At 36.7% G+C, this 15,039-nt stretch overlaps 1 protein-coding gene and 1 long non-coding RNA gene across 2 annotated transcripts in view; one reads left to right on the top strand and one right to left on the bottom strand.

Annotated features, from left to right (window-relative positions):
• Positions 1-15,039, top strand: part of RIT2 (Ras like without CAAX 2) — a 381,183-nt gene that overhangs the window by 337,243 nt on the left and 28,901 nt on the right. The gene's annotated exons all lie outside the window — the stretch shown is intronic.
• LOC132023937 (uncharacterized) overlaps positions 1,939-15,039 on the bottom strand; it is a 229,596-nt gene continuing 216,495 nt past the window's right edge. Inside the window, exons 4-6 of the long non-coding RNA XR_009406099.1 lie at positions 2,657-2,929; positions 2,314-2,516; positions 1,939-2,126 (exon numbers count right to left, since the gene is read on the bottom strand). This is a non-coding gene — a long non-coding RNA (uncharacterized LOC132023937). The remainder of the gene's footprint in view (positions 2,127-2,313; positions 2,517-2,656; positions 2,930-15,039) is intronic.

Raw genomic sequence — 15,039 nt, 5'->3', positions numbered from 1 at the left:
CAGAACTGAATTGCCACCTTCCATTGGATGTGAAGATATGACATTTTTGTCTCTGTCCATTAAATGTTCACACATAAACTATTCTTAATGTGAAGTCTGCATTGATAATACAGTGTCACGTGTTCTGTGAGACTTGCCTGATATTTGAGAAAACCTAGGGAAGAATTATTGAGTGTCCTCTTCTCGCTCTTTGGACCCACTCTTCTCCTCACAGTTGCCCATGGAAGGCTTTAGGCAGAACTAAATAGTGCTTGATGTAACTCTGAACACATACATTTCAATGTAGGCCTCACTCAAGCTGTGTACTCCATCATCCTTTCTGTTCAGCCCCTGCAAAATTTAAAACAAAAAACCAAAACTAAAAAGTCAACATTTTTACTTCAACTAGAATAAATTTTGTCACTTGAGTTGAGTAAGTCATATAATTTTGTTACTCTTGAAGTTGGAATTCAGGAGTGCATTTAAGATTGCACGGGCCAACTATAATTTGGATCAATCCATGTAAAAAGCCTCGTTTCCTTCTACTTACCTTGATATTCCGTCATTGCCACCTTCATTCTTTTCCTCCTAGAATTTTTCTTGCCCTAATTTCTCCCTCACCACTCTCTGCCAGTCCATTTCTGCCCATTCATCAATGTCCAGTTCAGGCTCCGTTTCATTCATGAAGCCTCCCCCAGCCACTCCAGCCCTCACTAATCTTCACATTCCTCTTAATTTCTTGGGTATTTTGAGTGACATGTATACATGTCACACAATTAATTCCACTTGCAGGGTTAGAATCTGGTTTCATTTAAGTTTACATAGCTCTCCTTGTCCTATAGGATGTGTGTTAAGCATTTATTTAGTAAAGCATTTATTTAGTAAAGCACTAATATTTAGAACCAAAGGAATGACACTTAAACACATTCCAAATACTAGAATCTATAGTCTTTGTAAGTGCGAGTTTAGTTCCTGGAATAATCTTGCTGTTGCACTAGTTGGTGATTGATAATCTATGACTGGCTGTATGTACTGGTGACTGCCCTGTTTCTCACCTTCTTTCTGTCTATGGCTCCTGAGGATCATTCACTTTCCTGGCTCCCTAGAAATAATCTTCCTTAATCTGTGTCTGTACTTTTCTCCAGGAGTACAGAGAAGATTCCACTTCCCCTAAGCCCTACATATAAGGCTGTCCATCTTATAACTGAAGCATTTAGATTCTCTGGGAGGTCATATTATGGTTAGGCTTGAAAGCAAAATTGCTATACCTTATCTACTTTTTAGTTTCTTTGACTCACCCTATGAACATTGATCTCCAGAAATCTCATTCTTAGAACACTCATTTTATAGCTTGTATGTTTTTTTGTATGGTCTTGGGTTTTTTTTAATCTGAGCTGTCTTACATTTATACAATACTATTGTCTTATATACATGTATCCTCTACCTATCTACCTATCAATCATCTTGCTAGCCAGGCAGCAAATATATGCAGGAGTAAGAATTTATATAGGATAAATAACCTAGATTGATTTGATGGGTCATCTTGCTGCTTCTTTGATGTAACAACTTAGTTCAAGTAAGCTGAGTACCACATCACGTACCACTTGTAACTGGGAGCATATCAGGTGCTTAGAAAGTTTGTACTCAATAATACATGAACAGTAATTCTTGTTAATGCTACAAATAATCTATAAGAGCAAGAGACAACTTTTGAGCAGCTCAACTAATGTCTGTTGAATCGATGGTTAAATGGTTTTCTTCTAGACTTCTAGGGTTGATCCAATACTTGGCATCCAGATAAAAATCAATAATGAACATATAGAGAAACTGCATGTTTTGCTCATCTTTTCAAAGATAGTGAATAGCTAGTGCTTTACTGAAAAAAGAAGCTAACATTTACTATATTTACAAAGTCTTATGTTTATTTTATTCACAATTATGAGAAATATACAAGACAAGAACAATATAAAGAGGAAAATTCCTTATTGCCCCACAACCAAAAGTCAAACAGCAGAAGTCTGTCATTTCTAGCTTGGTCCTATCGGATCCTTATTCACAGCTCCACCTGAATGGTTTCATGTAAGTTTCCATAGCTCTCCTTGTCCTTGCTTGCCTCGCAGGATGTGTGTTAACGAGTATGCAAATAACTGAGAAGCAAAGAGCAGAAGAGAGGAGTCAAGAGAACAGAAATCCCTCCCACATCAGAACAAGCTCATATGCACTGGTACATTTTTATACACAACTATCAATATTTATCAATAACCCAGCTCAATTCTACCAGTCTTCTGCCTGAAAATCACAAGGAATATAGTGACAGATGTGTGGAGCACAGACCTGACCTTCAGAAGAGCTGCCATCAAAGCTCTCCGGGAGAGATCCAAGAGGCTGCGATGGGCAGGTGGCCAGGCAGAGTAAACAAAAGGAAGGGTTCACAGCTCCAAGGCTTTCTCCCTGTTGCTTTCAGTGGAGAGAAGGCACGAATTCCCATCTGTCCTTCTCAGTATTATGAAGAAAAACATTCACGAGAGATGATGCTTCTGATCCAAGAGCATAGATATTTAAGCAGCATTTTAAGTAAGAAAAAGAGACAGATTTGTGTTCTTTTAGAATGTAGAAACTGGAAGGTGGAACAGGAAATTATAATTTATAGAGTTTATGTTTATTATTCCCCACATACCAGAATGCATAAAATCAGAGAAATTTCAGAAATCAACTAAGTTTTCGTTTTTCTCAGGGCGGACATTCATTTCTTTTTATATTTATTCATTTTCCATCTATTTGGCTTTTGTGATTTGAAAGCACTTTCACAGATTTAAGTAAGTGGTAGGGTTTGGTGCTTGGATTTTCACTGCAGGACAGCCATTCATGAGATGATCCTTTTGATCAAGATATTTATCAACTTTGTGCCTCAGTTTCTTCCCATGTAAAATAAAGATGAAAACCGTTGTACCTACAGTTGTGAGAATCAAAGGCATTTTAGAACAGGTAAGGCATTTTAGAACATAACAGGTAAGGCATTTTAGAATATAACACCTGCCCAATCCTAAGTGCTCAGTAATTATTGGCAATTTTTAAGTTTCATAACATAGGTAAATCAGCGACTCCCCCTATTTCATAGATAAAGGATGCACAGATATTATCACTTTTAAAGACTTATTTATTTATTTAGAGTTTGCAAGTGAGGGTAGGGGTAAAGGGAGAGGGACCCAGAAAGTCCTCAGCCAGACTCTCTGCTCAGAGCCCAAAGCAGAACCTGAGATCATGACCTGAGACAAAATCAAGAGTCAGCAGCTCAACTGAGCCACCCAGGCACCCCAAGAATGGACAGATATTATTAAGTAACCTGCTTACGTTAAAGAATAGTCAATGGAAAAGTCAGAGATGCCCTTTGGACAATATTACCTTTGGGTTTACATAGGCATTAAATAATGATTTCATTTATAGACTATTTTCAAATCATATTGACTTCTTTTACAGAACCTCTATTCCTCTTATTTTTTCATTAATTCTTTTGTGTATTTTAATTTATTAAACAGATTATAAACTCTGTACGTTGATAATAGTATTTGCATGTCTTCTGCATCTTTCTCAGCTCCTGCTATAATACTATGAAAGAAAAACTGCATTAGATACTTGTTAAAAATGGAAAGGAAGACTGTATCCAAGACCACTACAGTAGGGGCTAAGACGTTGCAATAGGGCAGAGAGTCTGAACTTAATTCCCTGGAAACAAAAGGTGGGAGGGTTTTTAAACAAGGGGGTAAGGTAATAGGAAAACAAGAACAAAAACAAAAACAAAAACAGAAACAAAACAACCAACCTGGAGGATGGGGTAGGGAATCTGTTCAGTGTGATTAGGCCATCTATGTTTCCTATTGGTCTGCTTATTGAAGTCAGGCTCCTACCCTTCCACTGAGATGGGGGACAGGGGACCTATCCTTTTTAGTTCTTATGTTTCAAAGGGATGGCTCCCAGGACCTTAAGGAAAACATTCCTGTATTGTAGAAGATTTGCATCTCAAAAAGGTGGAGAATGAATTTACAATTGCAAATTTCTGAAAATAAATACTCTATTGTTTTGTTAATTTATTCTTTAATTTGATCTTTGGAATCCAAAAAGATCTTAGTCAAACTTCTTATTTTTACAATGCGTATGGTTTGTGTTAATATTTTTTGAAGGAGTTACATAGAGAAGTCAAATGAATCAGTCAAGGAGTTTAATGAATCATAAAGGATGTCTTGTCCGAGGCATATTTTTTTTCAGTGCTGTAACTTACAGTCACGTATACTGCCTCTTTGTGTGTATGTGCTGTCTTTGCCCATTTTCTGGTGGAAGTGCTCAAAAGCTTTAAGATGCTCAAGAAATAAGTAAGGGAAATGCATGAAATGAGAAATTGGCTATTTAGATTTAGACATTTGGAATGCTCACATGCAGCTGTAGCCTCTAGGATTCAAGGGAAAGCAATGTAGACATCAAGGCAAAGATAGGTTGGGGATGGTGACTGGAGAGTCATTGACATGGTGTGGGGAGGGAAGCCTTGCAAAAGAACGGCTTCTACAAATGTGAGCATGTGAGCTAACTCCATGTATGTGTGTTGTCATTTTTACTTCTAAATATATTTAAATTGTTCACCAGGAAAATCTCTTGGTGTTTCATAAATGTCATTTTTAATCTATGTCTGTATATTTTAGAAAAAGGTCTTTGTGGTAAGTCCAGTATATATTTTTGTACAAGTAATCATTAGTGATCACACTTGAGGACATTTTACAGAGTTTACACATGAAGAGGAGAGGAGAAATGACTGTCAGTGAGATTTCCAAGGGTTAACTAAAATTATCTGTTCTCTTAATTGACAGAAACTCACCATCTGGAGCTGCCATATTTTCTGTAAAGATTTCTTTCTTTCCTTTTTTTTTTTTTTTTTTTTTTTTTTTGGTGACACTATGAGAGAGAAAATGAGCATATAATTCCTGCTTTGACTGCTGAAGGGAGCAGTCCAGACCTAATTAACTAAGGGGCTTAATGATAGCATTTTAGAATACATGTATACATCAGTCTCTCTCTGTGCCTCTGCTCTTAAAAGCACAGCAGCCAGTCACAGGCAACTTGAGGCCTTTGAATAGCAAGTTCTTGATGGTCACTGTAGGACAGACCAAAAAAAGTTTTCCTGAAAACCAATTTGCAAATGAAGATCAATAAGAGAAAAAGTAAAGTCAGAGTTAGAACGGGGCCACTGTTCTTTATTTACTGGCGATCATTTTATAGAATATATTTTGTCTATCTATGATTATTTTGTACTTAAAGATGATGTAGTGTATGCTTCCTATAATAGTTCTATTTTAATGCCTGAATACTACACTAGAATTTGCTATTATTTCTAGATTCTAGCTTTCAATGCTTGTAATGAACTTCATCTTATAGTGTTCACATAATAACCAGACATTCTTTCTGGCAAGGATATAGTTCTAGGAGAATACCTTCTCTTCTATCTAGCCAGCCTCTTTGATGGGGTAAATGGTGAAAATTCAATTTTTGTTAATACTGCATTCCACAGATAGAATGACTACTGAACTAGGCTTTGTTTCTGAAATCTCCAACCAATCAGAAGTGATGGATGATCTCTAACTAAATGATAATAAAAATATTGCCAATGAAGTCCATCATAACTGAATTGAATCTCATGCTTAGCTCTTAATACTCTCTTACTTGACCTATAAGCAACATGAGCTAATGATCACAGTTTTTTTTTTTTTCTTTGTAACTTGAAGCATCTTTCATTTGGCCTCTAGGTTTCTAAATTCTCCAGGTTATCTTATTATTTTATTGGCCACTGTTTACAAGTCTCCTTTACTTGTTCTTCTACCTTTCCTGATGTGCAAATGTGGAAAGTCCCAGGGATTTACTTAGACTCAAAGAAGTAGGACCAAGGCCTAAATACTGTCTACCTTTGAATCGTAAATTTTTGTCTCCACCCTTATTTTTCTTTATTTTGGAATCCAGAGGTGTATTTTCAACTGCCAGACTAGCATCTCTTCTCCATTGGAATAATAAGTATCTCAAACTTAAAGATTTACAAACAACATCTGTATTTGTCTTACCCCTAAAACTTTTCCTTTCATGCTTTTTCATTTTGGTAAATAATAGTGGGTGAATAGTACATTGTTCATCCAATTAGCCAGACCACAAGTTTAGGAACAATCCCTAGTTTTTCTTTAAACTCACATGCAACCCAGGGGCAATACATTCAAAGTCAAATCTGACCATTTTCCACTACGTTTTCTACCATTATCCTGAACTGCTATACTTCATAGATTCCTTCTCTCCTTTTTTTTTTTTTTTCTACCATAGATTCCCAGTGAGTCTGTTCACATACCTATTGATCTTTCTGAAATTGTGACTCTGATAATATCACTTCTCTTCTTAATCTCCTCCCTGTGGCTTCTCATCACACTTAATTCCTGCATAGGGCTTTATGTTTGCTATCTTTTTTTTTGTAATCAATAATTGAGAGTGTGGGATATAGGGTCAAAATCCTTAGATTTTAATCTAGACTCTATTTGGAACTTTCATCAAATTACTAATCCTCTCTGAGCTTTCAATGTCTTTATCTATAAATGGGCATGATAATAGCACTACCTCATAAGGTTGTTGTTAGTTTTAAGAATTAAATAAGGTATTTGATAAGAATCACTTAAAACTGTAATTTTCTACTTTCTTGTATAATTTTTAATGAACACAGAGTGAGTTTGTAATAAGTACTCAAGGTTAAAGATTATCATGATGGTGTTGGTATCACTTCCATGAATCAGTGAGTTCTATGAAGACAAGACTGAGTACATCTTATATATTCCACAACCAGAGCAAGCTATGGGGATAACACCTATCAATAGACCAGAAAATTATTGTTGAATGACTGAAAAAATGAAATAATCTAATAAAAATTGTCTATTCTTATCCTCAGTTTCTCTTTTTGATTTTCTCTTTTTCAACTGTTCGTATGCTTATATTTTCCTAAGACCTAGAAAAACCTTTCTTCAGAATTTACCCTTCCTCTCTGTTCACTCCCTCTTCTACTCTGCTTTACAATATACCCCAAAAGTCAGCACACTGGCAGCTGTTCATTTTCCTTACCAAAGTAAGCTGAGCCTACCTTTGAGCCTTTAAGGCATCTCTCATGTTTTCACCACATCATTTGCTGCCTTAAATGTTATACTTATTTCTCTACTGAGTAGCATTAGGAAGAAGAACAGAAAGTAGAAACGTGTGTGTGTGCGCGCACGCGCGCGCGTGCACTTTATTAGGTTTCTTCTGTCTCTAAACTAGTTTTGAAAAATTGAGCAAAGAGGAAGCTCATCAGTCCCTATCAGAAATCTATCAGTTTCCTCCTAAGAGGGTATGGTAATCATTAATACTGTCTACAAAATATACTCGGATCTTTGCCTTCTGGACAGTTTCCTTATGCTTGAATGGAGCTATATGATTGGTTCTAACCAGTGAATTTTAAGTGGGATGATATGTGTCACTTATAGTCTAAAGCATTTGATTGCTACCTTGAGGCTCTCCAGAACTCTTTATTTTCTCTTGAGCATGGTGACTGACCTTATTAAAGATGGTAGCTATTTGAATAGGTAGTGTCCCTAAGTGAATACAATATGCAGAGTCCTCAGGCAATCTGTGATAAATATTTGGTGTAGATAATAAACTTCCGTTACTTGGTACCACTGAGATTTACAGTGTATATGATTACAACATAATCTTGCCTATTCTGACCTACCATAAGTTGATTTTCTCAACAAAAATATCTTTTCTTGTTTCTTTTGCAGTGAGAAAAATATAAATAAGGAACATGCTAAGTACTCAAATGCTAGTACAATTTTTAAGTCTCAGTCTCTGCTGTCATATTTTTGCATCTAAACTTAGAGGAAAAACATACATATAGTCATGGTTGTGCTTGTGTTTCTATCAGGCCAAAGATCATGAAATTTCAGAATCTACTCTGAGCCTCTCATTTAAAAAATGTTTGCTTGTGGGAAAATGACACCTAGTTAGACATCAGATTTTCCTATTTTATGCTAATATCGATATTAAAAAATGAACAAACAGAATAAGGTTGTATCTCCATGGTGTCCAATTAGTCATTTGGTTTGGGTTAATAAAAAAATCTTAGGCAATTTGAACACTTGATTCTATGTAAAGAAAATGTCTTGTTAAGTGACTGACCATATGTCTCTGCACGACATAGAAACTGCCTAGGGAAAAGATGGAATTGTGGTGTTTCTGTGCTTTGTCTTCTGGGCTCAGGCCCAGGCTTTTCACAGGCAGTGGAATGATGTTGTCAATTTATAGGGCATGGAGGGAACATGCTACTCTCCAAGGAAAAGGAGGAAAAAATCCTCTTTCTGGCCTCTCTTCGTGATTTCTGCCCTACAGTCAAATTATTAGATAGCATCTGAGCAAATGACCCAGCTAAGTAGCCCATGCCGTTAGAAAAAGGAGTCAAGTAAAATCAACTCCACTCAGTTTGCCATTTAAATATGTAGACGTTGAAACAGAATGAGTCCTGAATTGAAACTTCAAGGAGAGAAAATCCTTTGTAAACGGTCTGAATTACTCTCCTTCTCTTGAGTTCTATGAGCTTGGAAATGCCTTTTTAACTTTGTTTAAAGGAAGTGCTAACCTATTGGCTCCTAATGACACTGATTAATTGCTTTTCACAGCATTGGTAAAATTGTCAATTCTATTACTTCCTCATGCATGCCAGGTCCAAGATTTTCCACAAAGTCTTTCATGTAGCCTTTAGAACTTACAGAAAAATCAAATAAAATGAAAGGAGGTACTTCCCTCTATTTTAAAATATTTAAGAATACCACAGAGGACTAATCCAGCTTCCATGTGACAGAGATAAACATGGGAAATCTAGTTAATGCCAACCGCTCTGTCCTCATCTACTCAATTATTACTTCTTCAGGCTCATTTCTCTGCCTTAATTGACAGGATACAGTCAAATGTTTGTATTCATTAAAACTTCAATCATCTTTCATAGCAATCATTGTTATTTTATGTTAAATTGAATAATTAATTACTGTGTGTTCTACACAGTGAATCTAGATTCATTGAGGGCAGGGACTGTATCTGATTTTGTTCATCAAGCATATAGCACCGATCTTGCACTAATTTGCTTTAAAAAGGACATATTTCAGTTGGTTTATCTCTGTATGGGCTAACTACAATAGTCTGCCATCGTTAATACCTTAGCTTGCCATGCCCAAGATCTAGAAAATAAACTTTTTTCTTATCCACCAGTTTATATCCCTGATATTCATATCTTAAATTGTCAATCCATTGCTCTGCTTTTCTCATTTATTCCAAGCATATACAAAGAGCTACCTTCCGTTACTTTGGTTTGAATTGATTTCCTTTCGATCTGTTTTTCTCAGGGAGTCAGAGATGTCAGTTCTGCCTCAAACTTTATGATCAGTTCATAAATATCAGGAGTTTTAAAGACTTTTACTTATTTACATGCACATAAATATTTATTAAGAAAACACCAATATTTACCCTTTGCCTTGCACAGAAGGGGTCTAAAAAACAATTTTACTATTCCTTGGATGAGTAGATATTTAAAGTGTATTAAAAAACAGGACTTCTTTATGCTGCGTACAGATGTGGCTCTTTTCAGAGGATAAGTCATGTCAAACCAGAGGAGAATTTTAAAGACACATGTCTGTTCTCTTCTCGTGACCCTTTACCCAGACCCATGGCTCTCCCAGGTGGCCCTAGTCCTGGTGTGTGGTAACAGCATGTACAGAGCGCATCCCAAAGGTAAAGACAAACATCCTTCCAACTATCCTCCTCTTCCCTCCCCCAATCCACTTTCCTTGAAGGCCAGTGCTTATGAATTAATATAAGCAAATTTAGTGTTAGGTTCTGTAGGGAAGGAAAAAGTATTCTTTGACCTTCTTAGGATCTCTACCTTAGTCTCAAAATTAAACTGACAAAGACAAATTAATAGGAAAAAAGCATACAAACTTATTTAATATAAGTTTTGCATGACATAGGAGACTTCCTAAGGAAATCAAGACCAAAAGAAATAGACCTCAGTGTTTTTATGCTGGGTTTGATGAGAAGTGGAAAGTCATGGAGGAATAGGATAGGTTAAAGACTCTGAAATGAACTGGGGGAAACAATGCAAGTCCTGTTTGTTTGGATTCCTCTCAGTGTCCTTTTGTCTTTGAGGAGAAGAATATTCTTTTTCTCCAAGTCGAGGAAGAGCACCTTTCACATGAGGGTATTAGATCTACGTCAGGGATAGCTGTGGGAGAAATGTTGGAGTGGCCTTCCTGCTTCTGCTGTTTTCTCAAATACTTTCAGCTCCAAATATATACTTTGGGAATAGCATGAACCCCATTCGTTCTGATGGACACCTTCAATGGGAAAATTTGCTCACTTTTACTTTGAATCGGTTTTTCCTTAATGATCCCAATTGTTTTTTGGTGGCTATAAACACCTTTTTATCCTATACAGGTTATGCCTCAATAGCCACATGGGCTTTTACATGAAAAGGGTAAAATTCAGCTGGCTTCTAAAATCCATCATTATCTCCTATTCCTGAAGGTATCAGAATAGTTCATGAACTTTGCATTTGGTATTCCTGGGATATAATGGGACATGATTAATAACTGAGTTGCATGTTGGGGGTGAAGGAGAAATAAGGATTTACAATGAATCACTAGGAAGCTGGTTTGCTATTAATAAAGTAGCACAAGGGAGTGGGAAATGTGTTTGTGAGAAAGGGGTGTGCTGAATTTATTTTTAGACCTTTATTTTGAGAGTAGGGGAAATCCATGTGGATATATTCAGGGGGGCAATGAAAAATTCATGTCCGAATTTAGCAGAGGGAATATTGCTTCAAGGCAACAGATGTTACCTTGCAAGCAGGTGGGATTTTAAAATATGGGGGTGAATAAATGTGTCTAGGGAATGTATACAGTCAGGTCTGTCTCTAGTAATCTTGACCTTGCCTGGTCAAGAGTAAAAATGAATGCCCCTGCAGGGTTCAAGGTCAAGCTCCATACTTTCTTTTTATCTAGGACTTTGTACTTTATCTCAAGAGACCTTCTACCCACATATCCAAACTCTATTTACCCCCTCACACTCCGTCTCCCTCAGACAGCCACCAAGTGACCACCTCCCTCTACAGGTGTGTATGCTTACTGGAAAAGGGAAGATGGGGAGAATGGATCTAGAGATGAGGCCCAGGAAGTAAATTTAAGACCACCATGGCAAGTAATTCCAGGGTCCCAGATAAGAAATTGTAGAAAGGTATGGAATCCAGGTTAGTAGCTAATCTTGACCTATTCGCCCTATGTAGATGGATGTCAACAGAGGAGGGCCAAAGAAGGCCCTTTTGTAGGGCAGGGACTACCTGGCAAAGGCCTTGGTCACTCAAGCCCAAGGACAGTACTACTAGTATTAAGAGGTTGAGTATAAATTTCTGGGCAATACATATCCTTAGTGTATGGGAAGAAGATAAAGGGCCAGCAGGAAAGCAAGAGAATCATATTTCACAAAATACAGTGGAGGACGGAATTTATAAGAAGAGTAGTAGTCAAAAATACTACAGAGATTTTTTTTTTAAAACTAAGATTGCTTTTACCTTTTAGTTACTGTGAATAATGTTGCTATAAACAGGATGTACAGGGCGCCTGGGTGGCTCAGTGGGTTAAGCCGCTGCCTTCGGCTCAGGTCATGATCTCAGGGTCCTGGGATTGAGTCCCACATCGGGCTCTCTGCTTCCCTCTTTCTCTCTCTCTCTGCGCCAGCCTCTCTGCCTACCTGTGATCTCTTTCTGTCAAATAAATAAATAAAATCTTTAAAAATAAATAAATAAATAAACAGGATGTACAGATATTTCTTCAAGATCCTATTTCAATTCCTTTGTGTATATACCCAAAAGAGGGATTTTTGAGTCATATGTTAATTTTTGGAGGAACTGCTATATTATTTTCCACAGTGTCTGTACCACTTTAATTCCTACCAACAATGTATAAAAGATGCATGGGTGTCTGGGTGGCTCAGTGGGTTAAGCCGCTGCCTTCTGCTCAGGTCATGATCTCAGGGTCCTGGGATCAAGTCCCGCATCGGGCTCTCTGCTCAGCAGGGAGCCTGCTTCCCTCTCTCTCTCTCTGCCTGCCTCTCTACTTGTGATCTCTGTCTGTCAAATAAACAAATAAAATCTTAAAAAAAAAAAAAAGATGCAGTTTTCCCACATCCTTGCCAACACTTTCTTTTTTTGTTAGTAGTCATCCTAATAAGTATGAGGTGGTATCTCATTGTGGTTTTGATTTATAGTTCCCTAAAGATAAGTGATGTTGAGTAACTATTTATGTTCTTATTGGTCATATCTATTCAAGTCATTTGCCCATCTTTTAATCAGGTTGTTTGCTTGTCTTTTATTGAATTGAATGAGTTCTTTATTTATTATGGATGTTAATCCCTTAGCAGATACATAATTTCCAAATATTTTCTCCTATAGGGTTGCCTTCTCATGTAGTTGATTATGTCTTTGCACAGAATTTTAAAATTTTGACACTGTCCAATTTAATTTCTTTTCTCCTATTACCTGTGCTTTTGGTGTTATATCCAAGAAACTGCCAAATCCAATGTCATAAAGCTTTTCCTCCTGTGTTTGTCTAAGGATTTTATTTCCTACTTTTAGGACTTTGTCTCATTGTGAGATAATTTTTGTGCATGTGTAAGGTAAGGGTCCAACTTTGTTTTGCAGATGACATCCAGTTTCCCAATGTCTTTTGTTTCAATGACCATCCTTTCCACTGAAAGATCTTGCAACTCTTGTCAAAAATCATTTGGCCATATATATAAGAGTCTATTTCTGGGATCTCTATTCTACTCCATTGGTCTATATGTCTGTCTTTATGCCAGTACTACACTGTTTGGATGACTGTAGCTCTGTAATAAGTTTTGAAATCTGGACATATGAGACCTCTAACTTTACTGCTCTTTTTCAAGATGATTTTAGCTATTTGGCACCTCTTAAGATTCCACATACATTTTAGGATGAATTTTTCTTTTTCTGTAAAATGCATCATTAGTATTGGTAGATGGATTTTGATAGATGGAGTTTGGTAGATGGATATTGGTAGATGGAATTAACATATCCAAAAATCCTTCTTTTGAGCATATACACAAAAGAATTGAAAATAGGATCTTGAAGAAATATCTGTACACCGGGTTTATAGCAACATTATTCACAATAACTAAAAGGTAAAAGCAACCCAAATGTTCATGGACAAATGAACGGATAAGCAAGACATGGTGTATACACACAATGTAAAATGCATCATTAGTATTGGTATATGGTAGTTGGATCTTTAAATTGGCAAGCATTAATATCTTAACAATATTAAGCTTTCCAATCCATTTACATGAGACACCTTTCCATTTATTTGTGAGTAACTTTATTTTTGTCAGAAAAGTTTCAGTGGAGAGGTAAAGCAGATACCTACCTTTAGCAAGTTGATCTATGGATAGTATATGAGCATGGATTGTTCTTTGAGTAAATCAAACTGGGAAAAGGAGAGAAGCTAAACAGTGACCAGAGGAAATAAAAATCAACCAGTAAAAAAATTTTTCAAATATAGAAGTTACAGTGCCACTTATTTGGTGAAGGAAAGAAGATAAAAGGATGAAAAAGTTGAGGAGAAGAGGGATTAATTTCTGAAGGAAATGAAAAGGAGTAAAATCCATAGGTCAAGTGTGAAAATTGGCCTTTAAAAAAATGAGCATTTAAAGAGGGCTAACAAAGAAGCAATGGAGTCCAAACTCTGACGTTTGATGATAGAAAATAGAGAGCTTTTGCCCAGTCCATTTATATTCTTTGGGAAGTCGAAGGGCAGGTAATCTTCTGGGGTGGATGGTGGAAGCAGCTGGCTCTGAGACAGCAGGAATGTGTCAAGCAGTTACATAAAATACAAGGGGGGACAGCCACAGAAAAAAAGCAAAAGAATGGTTGCCAAGGATTGAGGATCCAGCTGAAATTGCCAATAATCAACTTGAAGGTTTGAATAATTTTATCTGACAGGAACTGAATATTTAAAGGAGGCTTAGAAATTTGTAGGATTTCTGTATCAAAGAATAAAAGGTTGGAGACTTGAGGGTGATGCTGAGAGAGGCCTTCACATGGTTAAGCAAGAGGTGGATATATTGGAAGTAAAGAAATAAAATTCAGGAGGAAGATACTTGTTTTGGGAGGGGGAAAGCAATTTCAGAAAACTCTGCCATTGAAAACAGTGAGATTTGTGTCAACGACAGGTACTTTCTGCCTCTAAAGAAACTGATTTCCAAGGAGCAATCTGAGGCAAGAGGAAGCACTCATTATGTTCTGTTTGTGTCATTAAGTATTGAACATGGGGGCTCAGGTTAGCTCTGTCATTAATTTGCTGTGTGACCTAGGACAAGTCACTTCATTTCCGGAGATCCCAAGTTCTATAACTGGATAACTTCCAAACCGCCTTCACTTTCTAGTTCCTTGACTAACCTCAATGGAATTTCTTCTGCCACCATCATCCATCCAATGACCCTATTTTTATTATTTTGTATTTTTTGGACCTAGTATAAATGCCACGTTAACATGTCATACATGGACTGACAGTCATTAAAAAGGTTGCCAAGGGAAACGTGTCAATATTTCTAATTCCTGTCTTACACAAAAGGTCAGTGTAATTCTTTTCACTATAATATAGCTCACATTTGAGGGACAAATATACCCAGAATCACATTGCTACCAGTCAGTAAGCACCAAACTCAATTAGGTAGGCTATATTCTATCAGCTATAATATAATTCCACTTGGAAAAGAAACAAAATTTCACAGATTTTTTAAGGACATTTCCTCTTATCCAATGTGAAGTTTTTCTTAATTAACTTCAATGTATTTGTTGAAGTATATTCACCCATAATTTTAATAATCTATATGTATATAATATGGTAAGCACTATGCTGAATTCTGGGTAAAAATGGATAACAGATAAATTGAGGCTCA

This window comes from Mustela nigripes, chromosome 8 (genome assembly GCF_022355385.1).
Source record: "Mustela nigripes isolate SB6536 chromosome 8, MUSNIG.SB6536, whole genome shotgun sequence".
Lineage (NCBI taxonomy): Eukaryota > Metazoa > Chordata > Mammalia > Carnivora > Mustelidae > Mustela > Mustela nigripes.
This window is presented reverse-complemented; position numbering and strand designations above follow the sequence as displayed.